Source organism: Crocuta crocuta, unplaced genomic scaffold (genome assembly GCF_008692635.1).
Source record: "Crocuta crocuta isolate KB4526 unplaced genomic scaffold, BGI_CrCroc_1.0 scaffold343, whole genome shotgun sequence".
Lineage (NCBI taxonomy): Eukaryota > Metazoa > Chordata > Mammalia > Carnivora > Hyaenidae > Crocuta > Crocuta crocuta.
This window is the reverse complement of record NW_027532679.1, coordinates 3,354,366-3,371,796: the sequence shown is the minus strand read 5'-3', so window position 1 is coordinate 3,371,796 and position 17,431 is coordinate 3,354,366.

Sequence of the window (17,431 nt, the reverse complement as noted above, 5' to 3'; positions counted from 1 at the left end):
CCAACCTGACATATTCATTCCTGTAGTTGCTAGGAATATTGGCTCCTTCTCTGGTAGCAGCTCATTTCTGGAATGCAAATGTCTACCCCCTTCCCTCAATTCAGGGCAACCCAAGGACTATGCCAGTCCTGAGGCCACAGACTCTGCTGTAATTACCAGTCAGTTCTACATCTACCTCTATCCAATCCTACTTCCTCACTCCCTCACAGATGTTGCTCCTGCAAACATACCTCCAGGAAATCTCTTGCACACTAGTCTCAAAGTCTATTTCCAGGAAGTCTGATCTATAACAGAATCATTCTAGGTGCCAGAGATGCAGCAGTGGGTTTTTATGGAGGCTCCATTACATAGGCATGATTAGTTAAATCATTGGTGACTGATAGTTAAACTCAATCCCCAGACCCTTTACCCACCCCCCAGGAGGTCAGAGGGATGGGACTGAAAGTTACAACTCTCTAATCACATGCTTAGCCCCACAGGCAACCAGCCCCCATCCTTAGGTGCATTCCAAAAGTCACCTCATTAACCTAATAAAAGACACCTTTATGTTCTCATCACTTAGGAAATTCCAAGGGTTTTAGAGGGACTATGCCAGAAACTGAAGCAAAGAACAAACATATATATTTTTATTATAAACCACAATATTATCCCCTTCAATGCTCATTTCTGAAGATTGTCAGTTGGAGGGAATTGCTTTCCCCCAAAGTGAGTTGTCCACACACCAGGTATTTAACCAAAGACCCAAGGACATAACAGCTGTAAGGGTGGTAAGAAGTAGATTCCAGATACATATTTAGGGTAGTGAAAACAAGATTTTCTGATGGACTATACGTGGTTTTGAGAGGAAGGAAGGAAGGAAGGAAGGAAGGAAGGAAGGAAGGAAGGAAGGAAGGAAGGAAGGAAGGAACTCAACAATGACTTCAAGATTTAGTCTGAGCAACTAAAATAAAAGATATTGCTTTTGGGGGGATAAAATTAAGTTGTTAAAATTTTAAGCGTGTTAAGTTTGAGTCACCTAAAAGACATTAAATGGAACTTTAAATAGGGAGCTGGGACGCAGAAGAGAGGTCCAAGCCGAAGATATGACTTAGTCATTATTGGCATACAGATTGTCTTGAAGGCCATGAAACTGATAATACCATCAAGTGTAAGTGGATGGAGACAGAGAAGTCAGGGTCTGAGGGCTCTCCAGGATTTAGAAATCTAGGTGATATAAGGATTAAGGAAAGGATACTGAGAAGAAACAGTGATAAGGTAAGAGGAAAACCAAGTGAGTATGGTGTCCTGGAAGCCAAGTGAAGAGGTACATTTAGGAACAAGGAGAGATCAACTGCTAACAAGTTGAGCAAGATGTACCCTAAGAAGTGGCTCTTTGTCTCAGCAATATGGAACTGAATCACCAGTAACTTTGACAAAAGTCTTTTTTGTCAGTAGTAGAGATGAAAGCCTGCACAAAAGAGTTCATGGAAGAATGACAGAACAGACGCTACCCAAATAACATGAGGGCCTAGAGTTCTATGCTAAGACTCTGAAATTAAACCCAGGTTTAAAGAGCACTGTACTCAATTAGTGATGTCGGTCATGAGTACAGGATAGGGAAATAGTGGTATGTAGGATACATTTTTACTATTTTTAATCTAGTATACAGAGTGGCTCATTTCTATATACATATATATACTCATATATACATATTATACTATATATATTATATACATATATAGTATATATAATATACATATATAGTATATATAATATATGTATATATTATATATATATATATATATATATTATATATATTTCTATCCATGTCTTTTTTATGCTATCACCCATTTGGGGTACTCATTAACAGTTAACTCAATGTTGTTCCAATAAGCTTTGGCTTTTTCAATGTCCCAATGTTCTTGAATAGAAAAAGATGTTTTATTAAATTCTACATCATGGTTAGTTTTAAACCACTTTCCAGTGTGCCATGTAAAGTGATTTATGAGAGTCCTGAAAGAACTCTGTGTGTCTTAGGAAGATATCACATCTCTCTAAATAACTAACTAACTTACTTACAAGGAACCTTCAAAAGGGTAAAAAAAAAAAAAAATCAATGTTTGACTATGCAAGGCATACTTCCATTTCCCGCCTCCCTTTTCCCTGGGAGTCAGAACTAGATAAGAGAGATTTTCACATATTGAGGTATTTTGTACAGTTATTCTTTTTCATTGAGGGTCAAATGAGGCTGTTTTATCAAATGGCCACAATATACAATAAGAGAAATTGAGAGGAAAAAGAGGTGTACAGAAATATTAAAATTTAATTCAATGGCCAACTGATTCCCAATATGACCACACTTGCTTTAAGTCTTATATTTTATCCCAGTCTCCAAAAGCAGTTCTTTGTTACTCAGTCCCTTAGGAAAATATTTCCTAGAAGGGCACTTTCTGTGGTCTTCAAAAGTTAATTCCTCTTTAAATTTGCATGTCTGCATTCTCACACATAACTGCTCAGAGTTGGAAAGTGTCTTGGATTATCTTGTTCAAATATCTGCTCCCTATGTGAATGAATCCTAAGTGCACTATCCCTGACAGATAGCTTGTAGATCATTGGTTAGACACCTCCAGTGATGGACAACTCACTTCCTCGGAGAAAGCATTTCCCTCCAGCTGTCAGACTTTTGAAATGAGAGTTGAAGGAGAACGTGGACATTCAAATTCAAATAATTGAAGGGTTATGCACATAGGTGAGTGTCTTTTCTCACACAATTTACAAGTTTATATATCAAGGTGCTCAGATTCTTTGATTATCTGGGGCTGACTTATTTTGATGCTTCTCTGATTTCTGAGACTCCAAGACAGAGTAAACATTCTTCAGTTGTCAAGTAAATGCCCTTCAACTATGCCCAGACTTAAGAGGGTTCCCATTAAAATGAACTCAGGACTGATTTTAAAATGTCTTTTGTTCCTGGGTTAGCAGAGAGGCATGTGGTTGGGAGGGTGGAGGGACAATTGGCATAATGACCTCCTAGTTCTCTAATTATGGCACCAATAATCCCCTTTATATTCTGGTGTTTTGTAGCATGTTTATGGTTTTGTCTTATTTCATCTTAAAGGCCAAACAAAAGCTGACTCCAATTGCTACAAACTCATGAGACCCCAGCCACAGGCCTCAAGCAAGGAAACAAACAAATAGAATACATGGGAACCCAGTTTCTTAGATTAAATATGACAATGGTGTAGAGTCCATATGTCTCAGGAAAAAGGGGACATTGAAAAAGTCTCCAGGGTGCTCTGTCAAATAAGGATCATCCAGGACCCATGCAATTGTTCATTTTCATCCTCAGTGAAATGTCATATGGATTCTGTCCCTCACTTGTGCTTAAAGATGGATGGCCTATTGTTTAAGCCTGGTGTTTTTCATTAATTAGTTCTCTGCCAACAAAGATTTAAGTAAAGTCATTTAATTTAGACTTTGCTTAGCAGATTATAGAAAATCAGTATTTATTACTATTTTTCATTAATTTTTATTTTCCATAGGACTCAGCCAGTCAAAGATACTAGGGCTTTCAAATTTTATAAACTGATTCCCCATAGATAACAGAAAACATTGGATTTATTCCCTGAGTAAGCAATTTTGTAATTTGTGCCTAAGTATGTCCAGAACAAACAAAGAGCAAGAAAATGGAAAACAAAATTTGGCTTTTTCCACCTGTGAAGAGATGAAGTAAGAATGTGTTTTAGTTAATCTGTGGATTCTAAATGCTTCTTTCCAGACTCAAGTATCAAAATGACATTCTCCTTCTTTCTAGGGTGAGGGGAGTTTGGTAAGGACTGATTTTGTTAAAGGCCAGCAAGGCAATCTGGTTATATCCATCATTACCCTTAGTTAATGACCTACTTGTTAGTTAGCAGCTGCTGTTGCCAAGGAAAGGTACCTGGTTTCTAACAGTAGTACCTCGTTGCTAGCTGGAGCAAGGGCCATGTGGGTGAGTGAACCTAGCCTGAAAAGAATGTGCTTTTCTTCAGTTACCTAGAAGGACTGTAAGTCACTTCCTCGGAAGAAACTTCGAAAAAGAGCAGTCTAAGTATAGACTTATCCTAAAACTGGGCAAAGCCAATTTGATAGAAACAAGGTTATAATGAAAACATTTCTAGGGTTAACATTTCCTTGGAAAAGAATATAAAATATAATTTTGACAACAAAATGCCAATTTTTTTCACTTCTAGTGAGAAACTAATTATTGAGCAAAAAGAAAATATTTATACCAGTATGATTGGAGCATTCTCCTCTTGTTGTCAAGTCATATAGAAAGTCAAATATAAGCATCAAAAGAGGGGCTTAGAGTTCATGAAATAAGAAGAGAAAAGGATGGATAAATGGAATCTTTACTGGCATCTCATGGTGACAAAGATGTTGACAAATGGGCCATAAATTTTCAAAGTCCCTCAGCTAGAATTCTTTATATTCATTGCCACTAGCCCTAACCTGTAAGTAAAGCCAAAAATAAACACAAAACTATAGTCAAGCCTCTCCCACTAGTCTTTAAGCAATCCATTGGAGAATTTGGCTGCTTCCTTTACAGGTGATTTGGAGCCAGAGAGATAGCCAAGTTCCAAAGCACAAATACTGACCCATGTATTCTGAACATTAAAGACAATGAAAATACAAATTAAAACTGCAGTCTAGAAATGCATCAATTAATGCTCAAGTCCTTGAATTTATAGCAATATTTTAAAAAACTAATTGGTTACCTTCAGAGGAGGATAGGAACCAATTCATCATCTTTATGGTAAATAAGGAGAAACAATCAAGCATATCCTGAACTGTACCACTGGGTAATCAAAGAGTAGATGAGAGGAAGTGTCTGCTTATAACTTTTCTACCTAATAAATGAAAGGGAAATGGTAGAATTAGACACCACCATTTAGTAATTCCCAGTGAACTAATGGATTCATACTTTTAGCACTGGGTGATGTTAACATTTTAAAAAGAGCAAAAATTGGATATCATGTACCTCCTGGTAAAACAACTCAATGCCATCTGCCAAATGAACCTAAATTTAATCAGGTCTCAATACAATTCCCACCTTGCGAAAATACAGAGGATAGAGGAACATATTGAACTGTATAATGAATATAATCAGCAACATCCATATTAGAAGGAACCAAAAGGTAAAAAGAAAACTCTATAGGCCAAAAACAAAAGAAAGGAGGCTGTATGAGAAACATGTACATTAAAGGAGACTTGAAAGACAGGTCATTTTTTTTAATGGGCAAGACTAAACTTGAGTATCTTGGGATGCTCAATTGGATGATAAAACTATATAGGACACAGGGAAGTGATTACTATAAAAATCAGGACGGAGGTTACCTTTGGGGAAAAGGAGGGGTGAGATTGGATGGGGCAGATAGCCTTTTGGGTGAATGACAAAATTTTATCACTTGATTTCAGTGGTGGTTAGAAGGGTGCTGCCTTGTAACTCATTAAACTGTACAGCTATTTTGTGTGACTTTTCATACCCATGTTTGTTTTAACAAACTTAGCAATCTACTTACTCTTCCACTTTGGTTTTGTTTTATGAGAACGTGGCCTGAGGAAGACATCTTACCCTCTATAAGAGAATCAATCCAGACTGCTGGTCAGCTCAGTTGGCTAAGCATCTGATTCTTGATTTTGGCTCAGGTCATGATCTCATAGCCGTGAGACAGTCCCATGTCTGGCTCTGTGCTGAGTGTGGAGCCTGCTTGGGATTTTCTCTCCCTCTCCCTCTCTCTGCCTCTCTCTATCTTTTCTGTAAAAATAAATAAATAAACATTTTTAAAAAGAGAGGGAAAGAGAGACTCAGCCAATCAGCCAATTACTCAATCACTGCTCAATGTTTTGGAACAACTATGTGATGGGTTATGCCCTTTTTAATCTGATGATCTGGATTTGACTGAAACCTCCTGGACTACTCTGGCCCAAAAGCAACACTTCTGAGAGGCCCTCTAGAAATGCAAACCCAACCCAGGAGCCCCAGTAGGCTATATCCTAGTGGTGACAAATGGGACTGATAGTTTGAGATGGCCAGATTCATTCTCTTCAACAGTCATCCCTCCCATGGACCAGTGTGTCTCTTGGGAAAAAGAGGGTGACCTCAGCATCCCAGCACATTATCAACATGAAAAAAAAAAAAATATCTTATCAAAGCCAATCAAGAAATTATGCATTGTTTAGGATAACTGCTCACAGTTATGACCAAGTGGCAAAGCTACTAACAGTTCATAAAAGCTTTTCGGGACATGTAGTAGGATGGGAGAGACAGGATGACTTCAACTATATCCATTTTTACAGAGCCTTCTCCAGCCCCCTTCCACTGCCTAAACAGGTCTTGGCTGTATATGTGCCTACCTTGCCTAATAAAATAAGAGCTCTGGCACTTTCTTTGGATGAGCCCATCTCATTCCCACACAATTTTCAGTGAATGCCTGGATGAAAGAAAACTGGTGCCTTGAGAAGTGAAGACCTCAGCTTCAATCCCATGAGATCTCCCCAGTGGTTTTGTAGCTCCCTGCTCCAAAATCACTTCTATTATTTTCAATAATAATGATTATAAATTATTTTTGGAGTTCATGACTCAAGAGCACTTGAAACTGGCTTATATTAAATTGGCCAATAAAGCATCTTGAGTCGATTCAAATTGTGAAAGGATGCAGAAATTTGGGAGTATGGCACATGGGAGAAGAGGGAGCTATTGGAAAAAAATCTCCAAGCACAAAGCACTTTATAAGTTTTCAAAGTACTTTTAAAGTCAATCTGATATGTAAGTAAAAGCTAACAAAACTGCACACATATATCCGTCACCTAGATCACATTCACACTGGGCATGTAAAATCCAAGATGCAAGATTTTATAGGAGCTGGAACCCATAATGTGTCTGCCTCTCAGGAAGCTGATGAGACAAGACTTTTGATGAGCGAAGCCATGGCACCCTGGGGCATAGACAATTGCTTTGACCCATCCAAAGCCCTGTAAGGAAGTTTCAACTCCATTCCTTAACAGGAAAGATCCATGGACTCTGTGATAATAATCCCTGCATTAGAAGCCCATGTCCGGGGCGCCTGGGTGGCTTAGTCGGTTAAGCGTCCGACTTTCGCTCAGGTCATGATCTCGCGGTTCTGGGTTCGAGCCCCGCGTCGGGCTCTGTGCTGACTGCCAGCTCAGAGCCTGGAGCCTGTTTCAGTCTGTGACTCTCTCTCTCTCTGACCCTCCCCTGCTCACGCTGTCTCTCTCTCTCCTAGAAATAAATAAAAACATTAAAAAAAAAAAATTTAGAAGCCCATGTCCAATATCCTCAGTTTATCAATGGAGGAACTAAGGCCCAAGAAGGGACATAGTTGTTTATGGTCATTGAAGTAAACACTAACTCCATCCACCTCTTCTTCCCAGAAGGTAATTTTGTTTGGGTAACCACTTGCCATACAGCTATGTACTCAGAAAAGGGGTCCACTGTCACCTCCAAAAGGAATGAACGATGGCTGGCCAAAGCCAATCATAGCCACATCACTGTCTTAGCAGTGATTGGTTAGGCACAGACATGTTACCAATCCTAGGAAATGGGATCTGAGGATAGTTTTCAGGGGAATTTCCAGTAAATACTTTCCTCAAATAAAAACAAGAAATAAGCCAGGTGCCTGGGTGGCTCAGTCAGTTAAATGTCCAACATCGGCTGCTGTCAGTGCAGAGCCCACTTAGGATCCTCTTTTCCCCTCTCTGCCCTTCCCCCACTTATGCACACATGTGCTCACTCTCTCTCTCTCTCTCTCAAAAATAAATAAATGTTTTTTAAAAAGAAGAAAAAGAAACATGTAGGGAAAAAACACACCTCTTCTTCATGGGATACTATAATGTCTGCATATGACACCTGAAACTTCAATAGCCACCATAAATCATGACCAAAAAGGCCAAGCAGAAAGATGGCAGTCCCCAGTGATGTCATGAAACTGTAATTCTGGACCGCCTGTTATGCATGATAGTAAATATCCTTGTTTAAGTTACTTTTTGCTGTACTTTCAATTTCTTTCAATCTAAAGCATCCTAGCTGATACAATCTCTCAGAAAGTTTGTGGCAAAGCTAGGATTATAACCAGACATCATCATTTCCAGGTCAATGAAAGCCTCCATTTAAGGCCTGGTGAAGTCTGTGAGCAGCTATACCCGTCTAGGTTATGTGACAGTAAGAAACAACCCCCAAATCTCAGTGGTTTACTACAGCAAGGTTCTATTTCTTACTTGTGTAACATATCCATCAGTGTTGGCTGAAGTTCTGCTCCCGGGACCTAGGCCAATGGGTAAACTCTTTGCTGAAATATTGCTGATTTTGTGACAAAGGGGGAAACAAAGCATGCCAAATCATGAACTAGCTCTTAAAGCTTTTTCAGAAATTATGTGTATCACTTTCAGTCACATGTCACTAACCAGAGCATGTCACATAGTCCAGTTTAATAGCAATAAGAAGGGAAAAAGAACAATTTCTTTATATAAATACTACATCTTGTCTGTATTTAATGCTTCTAAGAAATAGTTGAGCACCCTAGGGTTAACTAAAATGGGTACTGAATTATTTTTATAACATCTCTAAACTTCAGTATATTTGAACAAACACAACTGCCATGCCTTTTTTATAATAAACTCTTCTTAAAATACCTTTTGTTTTAGAATGATTACATGTCCATTAGAATTCTTTCCATAGTGTATTATATACATGAATATTGCTAAGAGAACAGATCTTAAATATTCTGACCACAATAAAGAAATGGTAATTCTGTGATGGGAAGGTATTAGTTAACGCTATGGTGGTTATCATTTTGCAATATATAAATGTATCAAGTCACATTATACTTTAAGCTTATACACTGTTACATGTCTCACTAAAGCTGGGGAAAAAAATAGAATAAAAAATTCCAAATCAGGAAAAGATTAAAAAAGATAAAATGTTTTGCCTTCCCAATCCTACCCACCATAGATTAATTACTAAATAATTTGGCATATGCCCTGTAGTCCTTTTTCTATGTATGTTCACATGTCTGAATACATCTGTATATTTATACATATATTTGTGGCTTATTACAAAAAAATACCATTTTACACAATTATACATAATATTTTGAACATTTTGCTTGTCAGTATATAGCTAATTACTTTTCTTTTTGATGATTGCATAGTATTCCACTTTGTGGATGCACCATAATTTCTTTCAGGATGGACATTCAGTTATTCTCACATTCATTACCACAAATAGTTCTGTACTTACCACTCTTTTACATATTGATATAGATACTTGCATATTCCTATAAGTCTTTCTGTAGAATAAATTCCACGAAGTAGAATTGCTGGAAGAGAAAGCATACACATTCAAAAACTTGATAGGTATTGCAAAATAGTCCTCCAAAAAAGATTATACCAATTATACTTTTTAACTGATGGGCCTATTGAATCCAGCCAACAGTGTATTAGACAGTGATCCTTTTAGACAAAAGAAGAAAATATGCTGGGTTCATTATAAGTGCCAGTATAAAAAGATTCTGGACACATTTACAATGGACACCTCTCCTCAAGGAGCTTAAATCTAGTGAGGAAGAAAACAAAGACATATGAAAATACTAAAAATACATAAGCTTTTAGTGTAAGCAACTGAATCAGGCACAGGCTGAGACAGCTGTAAGGAAGCAGATGTGATAAGAGAATGTTCAGTGAAGTGAAGGGTGTCAGTATGGGGACAGGAGAGCTTTTCAGAAAAGAAGCAACGTCATCCATTACAATTGATAGAAGAGAGAGCTGAACCTTGGACGGCTGTTGCAGACAGGCTTGATGACAGGACTGGGAGAGGGGAGGGATAGCTTGCGTGGGCAAATGAGCTCACAGGGTCGGGGTGCTGGGCAAATCACATTAGGGTCAGAGTCTCTTCTTCAGGCCAAGATTTTACATAACTAGGTCTGTCTTAGGTCATTGTCTGTAGACTCTTAGCAACAGGGAATTCGTCTGCATAGCCATTCTAAAGAAGCAACATTAGAAGAGTCCCATCTTCTTGCTTAGAGTCCCTAAGCTATAAACCATCACCATAGCTCAGCCATTTGATCCCCTGGAGAAAAAAATAAATCCATCAACAGGATATATCCAAATCCCGAAAGGATCTGGATTCTTAGTCCGCTCCTGAATACCTTAACTTTTAGTTTTCACAACAAATAGACTAATGGGGTATCATTAGGCCCACCGTAAGCCAGATTTCATGGGAGAGATCAGAACCAAGTTCAAGTTTAGTGATCAGGATACAAATACATGAAGCAAATGCCACATCCTCCCTTCAAGCCCAAGACATCTCTGACCAAAACATCCTTTTCCATTAGACCTAGAAAAGCCTCAGAATCCTTCTCAACACAGCCTCCCAAGCAACTATTACCAATCAAATGGAATGGGCACTGGCATTGAAGCCCATTTGTCATCCCTGATTTATAGCAACAGATTAGTCATTTCTTCACCAGGTATTTTCTCCTACTTATTACTTCACCAACCATAAGTCTTTCTCAGAAGAAACTATAGTCGTTAGGACCTCATACAGACCTAAACAGCCCATACTGGGAAGGTGGGAAGCCACCTTTACTCACTATAGCATCCACTCCTCCAAGCCCCCACATTCTTATAAGAGGATTTCCCTCAAAGATATTAGCTCTTCATCTGTTTTACCTCTGCCTAGAGGTGGTTACTTCCACTAATTATATCAACAAATATTTACTGAGTGCCTACTATGTTCCAAGTCATGTTCTACAGACTGAGGCTACAGCAGTGAACAACATAGACAAAACCCCTGTGCTCATGGAACTTATTTTGAGGGGAAAGACACAGACAAGATGCAAGTGGGCTGATACTAAATGCTAAGGAGACCCCAAAAATTCAGGAAAGGGGAATGGGCAGCATTGGCATGTGGGGGATGGAGAGAAATTTTAAAAAGAAAAAACTGAGCCTGGGTGGCTCAGTCAGTTGAGTGTCCAACTTCAGCTGAGGTCATGATCTCATAGTTTGTGAGTTCAAGCCCCACATCGGGCTCACTGTTGTCAGTGCAGAGCCCATTTCTGATCTTCTGCCCCTCCCCTCTTCACACACACTCTCTCTCTCTCAAAAATAAATGAAACATTAAAAAAAACTTTAAAAAAAGAGAGAGAGAACTTTACCTGGGAGATGAAATATGATTAAAGACCTGAAGAAGGTGAAGAAGCATGCTATTCAGATATCTGAGGAGGAGTCTTCCAGAGAGAGGCTCTGAGGCAGGAGCAGGTCAGAAACAGTGAAGAGGTTAATCTTGGTGGACAAATTAGGGAGTATAGAAGGGAAGACAGAGGATGAAGAAAGGAGGTCAATTTAGGGGATCAAGGTTACAGATCATAAAGTGTCTCATAGTGGGGGTCAAAAGAAAATCTCTAACATAGATGGTCTCTGCCTTCACCAAGTTTATATTTATCATGGAAGATAAAGAGTAAATACATTATTATAAGTAATTCACTCTAAATATAACAAATGTAGCACATTTATAAATGTAGCATATTTATAAAGGGGGTTGTGGTGCAAGGTACCAGGGGAGATACAACGGGACAACTGATGGCATTTGGTGATCATGGATGGCTTCCTGAAAGAGGGACATCTAAGCTGAGCCCTGAAGGATAAGGAGGAATTTTCCCAGCAAAATAAAAGGAGGAAAGGAGGAGGAGGAGGAGAAGATGAATGTGCCAACCAGAGGGAACAGGTATGTTCAAGGAGGTTTGAGGTAGAAGAGCTATGTCCTCAGAGCAGAGAGAGCAAAGGGCAGAGGGGTATGCTATCAGTCTGAAAAAGTCCACAGGAACCAGAATCCTCAGGGCCTTAGAATGCTTAATGGTCTTCAACTTTTAAGCAAAAGAGGCAGTTTTTGAATCGTTTTAAGCTTAAAAACGATCAGTCTTACTTTTTTTGTGAAAAGATCTCTCTGATTACCATGTCACCATCCATACTTACATCTTAAATCCTTGAGATGACACAATAAAGCAAAACTTTTTAAAAAAAAACTGCCCTTGCTTCTTTTCTAATTAGCATCTTGAAAACCCACTTTTCCTTTCTGAACTCCCTTCCTGACCAGTGGAGCTGACCAGTGGTCAGTGGACCTGCTGCTCCCCCATTCATTCTTGTAAAACAAAGCCTTGGCCACCCTCACCCATCCTGAGACAGGTAAGTCCCCACAGATGTTTCCTAAAGCAAGACCAGACATGCATGTATGAAAATACTTCTCTGAGAAGAAGGAGAAGAAAAATCTGGTTTACTCTATTTGCTCCAGGCTTTCTCCGTACAGAAACTCAACAGATCAAAACCATCCCAAACTGGGATGAAACCATATGGTTTCCAGAATCACACATTGTTTTACAAAGTTCAGTGGTTGAGACTGCCTTTCTCTATTGGTGGATATGAACCAGACTTTTCCCATTTGCTATTGAGGGTCAATACTTGCAGGTTAATTAATTCATTTGTTACCCATGTAGACAACATATAAGGTGCCACAGGTGATCTGGAATATACAAAGCATCAAAGACAACATTCCTTCTTTCTGCCTGCAATCATCTTCAGTCCTGTTTTTCTCAAAAAGCCGTGATTTGTGAATCTCCAAGCAGCAGGAACATGTTGTTTCCTTGTGTTCTTTGTATTCTACAGTTCTTGGTATATTCCATACTCTAAATTAGGCCTCAAAAATATTTCTGATTAAAAATTTATACAGCTCATGACAGCCTCTTTCTAGAACATAACCCCTAACGAATTTATGTTCACTTGCCCTGCAGTTTTCTATTTATAATATTTTACAATTTCTGTGTATTTGTATTATAAATTATTAAATGACATCAAGGTTTTTATTTTGATGAGGGAATTTTTGATGAATTTGACAGTGTAATTACTTCAGATACTGCTCTGGATTGCTGGGAAAATATTTAATTTTATTTACCACGATGAATAATTAAAGCATGCAAGTGGTGGGCTTTCTTGCTGTGCCTTCTAGCTCCTTACTTCTGTTTGCTCCTCACTAATTAAAATAGTGATGCTTATATGTGTAGTGCCTTAAAAGAAATAAATTACCAATTTGGGGCAGTGGGAAAGAAGCAGGCATGCGATAAGACTTTAGAAACATATATCAAAGTAAAGAGGAAGGAGGGAGATGATGAAAACTTCGCTGTGTTTAATTTCATGTTTTTCTTGTAAGAGTAGGGAGAGGGAAGAGCAATCTCCTTGTTTATTTGGTGAACTACCTTACCAGTTCTAGAAATTTCTTTTTTTTTTTCTAGAAATTTCTTATGTGCAAGCATCCTTGACTAAAACAGCAGAAATGGTAATGGCAACAAAAGCAACAAAAAATACCACAACTTGCATTTATAAAGCCCAGAAGATTCCTGATTATCATATGGGCTATCATACTGGGTTCATGGATTACATTTTAAATGATTTCCATTTGGTTATCACAAAACCCCACTTAGGTATGCACAAGGCCAATCTTTTTTTTTTTTTTTCTGTCCACTTTTTTTTTTTTTTTCTGTCCACTTTTTTTTTTTTTTTCTGTCCACTTTTTTTTTTTTTTTCTGTCCACTTTTTTTTTTTTTTTCTGTCCACTTTTTTTTTTTTTTTCTGTCCACTTTTTTTTTTTTTTTCTGTCCACTTTTTTTTTTTTTTTCTGTCCACTTTTTTTTTTTTTTTCTGTCCACTTTTTTTTTTTTTTTCTGTCCACTTTTTTTTTTTTTTTCTGTCCACTTTTTTTTTTTTTTTCTGTCCACTTTTTTTTTTTTTTTCTGTCCACTTTTTTTTTTTTTTTCTGTCCACTTTTTTTTTTTTTTTCTGTCCACTTTTTTTTTTTTTTTCTGTCCACTTTTTTTTTTTTTTTCTGTCCACTTTTTTTTTTTTTTTCTGTCCACTTTTTTTTTTTTTTTCTGTCCACTTTTTTTTTTTTTTTCTGTCCACTTTTTTTTTTTTTTTCTGTCCACTTTTTTTTTTTTTTTCTGTCCACTTTTTTTTTTTTTTTCTGTCCACTTTTTTTTTTTTTTTCTGTCCACTTTTTTTTTTTTTTTCTGTCCACTTTTTTTTTTTTTTTCTGTCCACTTTTTTTTTTTTTTTCTGTCCACTTTTTTTTTTTTTTTCTGTCCACTTTTTTTTTTTTTTTCTGTCCACTTTTTTTTTTTTTTTCTGTCCACTTTTTTTTTTTTTTTCTGTCCACTTTTTTTTTTTTTTTCTGTCCACTTTTTTTTTTTTTTTCTGTCCACTTTTTTTTTTTTTTTCTGTCCACTTTTTTTTTTTTTTTCTGTCCACTTTTTTTTTTTTTTTCTGTCCACTTTTTTTTTTTTTTTCTGTCCACTTTTTTTTTTTTTTTCTGTCCACTTTTTTTTTTTTTTTCTGTCCACTTTTTTTTTTTTTTTCTGTCCACTTTTTTTTTTTTTTTGTTTCCTTTGTTTTTTGGATGTGTCAAGTAAGAAGGTGCTGCGGTGGAGGTCAAGGAGGTTGTTTCCTGCTTTCTCCTCTAGGGTGTTGATAGTTTCCTGTCTCACGTTCAGGTCCTTTATCCATTTTGAGTTTATTTTTACACAAGGCCAATCTTAATAGTCCTACCTGAGGATAAGAAATTGGAAGTTCAGTTTGATGAAGAGCCTTGTCCCACGTCACTCACAAGTACAAGGTCCCAGGTTTCCTGACTCTTAATCCACTGGTATTAAGAAATAATGGAATAAACTTTCTCTTACCACCTGATCTTAAGTAATCCAAAATAATTCTTAAAAACAAGACAATGTGCCCAAAATGGAGTCACTTATGCTAAGCCCCATGTCACCAAACCAAGACTTAATTACAATTTTGGTTCTCCCAGAGATGGAATCTTAAACCAGTCAATCAGGAATTGCCTGATCAGCATTTGTGAGGTAATCTGCCCAACAGACCCCTGAACATCCCCTAGAGGAAAATGACCTTGCATTAACCAATCTGCTTTTTGCATCCTTGTTCCTGCTCCCTTTTGCCTATAAAAGTCTTTCATTCTGTACAGCTCTTCAGAGACCCTTTCTGTCTTCTAGAGTGGATGCTGCCTGATTCATGAATTGTTGAACAAAGCCAATAATATCTTTAAATTTTACCAGTTAGACTTTGTGTTGTAACATAACAAACATGTTAGTAGGTATTCAGTATATTTTACCAAAAGAGAATTTACATATATATACACATGTGTATGCTCACACATTCGTATACCCACACATGTGCAGGTATGCATTTCAAATGCTAAAACACTTGAGACATCAGTGGAAATATTACTAACCTGTAAACCAGTACCAGTCATTCCTCTACTCTAGACCTCAGTTTCCTCATCCAAAAATGGAGACTATTCGTATCCATCTCTTAGAGTTATAAACATTTAATGAGGTAATGAAGAGAAGGAACTCAGTAAATACTAGCTGTCCTAGTTTTCAATGGCATATAGAGTTAAATATGGTACCAGGGGCACCAACCACATCTTAGCCATCTTTGTATCACAACCTCCAACACAGTGCGGGTTATTCAATAAACTACTTGGATGAAGGACTGAGGGGCTTTTGGCTATTCCATGACCAGACTGCAAGCTCCCAATTACATCATAAGGTCCTTGAGGGCAGGACATTACCTTGTTCTTTTCCTCCATTCAGTGTATTGCTTGAACACAGATGATGCTTTAAAATGCCTGCTGAGTTTTACTGGAATAGAATACTCAGTATCATCCACCCAGAGCCAAGAAGGGGTTGGCAGCATCGTTTCCCAGGAGTGTTGCCTGAGGCAGGGGCTGTAAAAATCCTGAAGTGCCGAGGCCACCTTAGTAAAGAACAGGGCATTGTTTGGGGCCAGAACCCCTAGTGAGTGAGGTCTTTTCCAATCAAAGGCCCAGTCACTGGCGTGTGTTCCACAAGCCTCCGGGGCCCAGCTCTCATTGTGTGGCAGGGCCACTGGGGGCGGGGACGCCCACCTCCCAGACTGTATCGATTAGTTGCTCCATCTGCCACTCTGCAAACAAGCTGCACAGTCCCCCATTGGATGAAAATGTTACCCATGGTAACAGATCTTCACAGCTGGCGTCTGACCACAGGACCCTCAGGGAGGGAATAATCAGATCCTGAAAAGCAGTCAGCCCACACCAAGTTAAATGCAAAATGAAAAATAAATAAATGTCTATTGTAATCTCTTCCCTCCCTTCTCTGCTCTGAGCACCAGATATTATTCTCAAGTTGCACTGCCACAGCAGGGTTCTGTTGGCCCTCAAGGTAGGTTGCTTGAGGGTCCTATGTATAGTCTGTGGGAATTGTAACTCACAGACCTCCCCTGGCTAGTTCTGGAGCTATAGTGAATGCACTGAAATCCTGCTCCAGCCACTCCAGATTTCAGTTCTTTCCTTGGAGACCTGTCTCTCTCAACCTCTCTTCCCACCCCCATCCCTATCTCTATCCCTGCCCTTCTCCCTCCCTCCTCCTTCCCATCCCTCCTCTCCTCTCTTGGCTTTCTTTTTCTCTCCCACACCCAATTGTCCCTCTTTCTATCCATCTCTCCTAATTTTGTTCTTTTTTGCACAGGACACTCTTCCTCACAGTCTTTCCAGGATAATTTCAGGAAACTCCTTTTTCAGACCTCAGTTTATTTTTATTTTTTATTTTTTTAAATAGTTTATTGTCAAATTGGTTTACTTATAACACCCAGTGCTCATCCCAACAAGTGCCCTCCCCGATTCCCATCACCCCCCTTCCCCTCTTCCCCACCCACATCAGCCCTCAGTTTGTTCTCAGCATTCAAGAGTCTCTCATGGTTTGCCTCCCTCCCTCTCCCCAACTATTTTTCCCCTTCTCCTCCCCCATGGTCCTCTGTTAAGTTCCTCCTAATCCACCTATATATGCAAACATATGGTATCTGTCCTTCTCTGCCTGACTTATTTCGCTCAGCATAACACCCTCAAGTTCCATCCATGTTGCTACACATGGCCAGATTTCATTGTTTCTCATTGCCATGTAGTATTCCATGGTATAGATAAACCACATCTTCTTGATCCATTCATCTGTTGATGGACACTTAGGCTCTTTCCATGTTTTAGCTATTGTGGAGAGTGCTGCTATGAACATTGGGGTACATGTGCTCCTATGCATCAGCATTTCTGTATCCCTTGGGTAAATTCCTAGCAGTGCTATTGCTGGGTCATAGGGGAGTTCTATTGTTAGTTTCCTGAGGAACCTCCACACTGTTTTCCAGAGGGGCTGTACCAGTTTACATTCCCACCAACAGTGTAGGAGGGTGCCCGTTTCTCCACATCCTCACCAGCATCCAGAGTCTCTAATTTTTTCATTTTAGCCACTCTGACCAGTGTAACGGTGGTATCTCAGTGTGGTTTTGATTTGTATTTCCCTGATGAGGA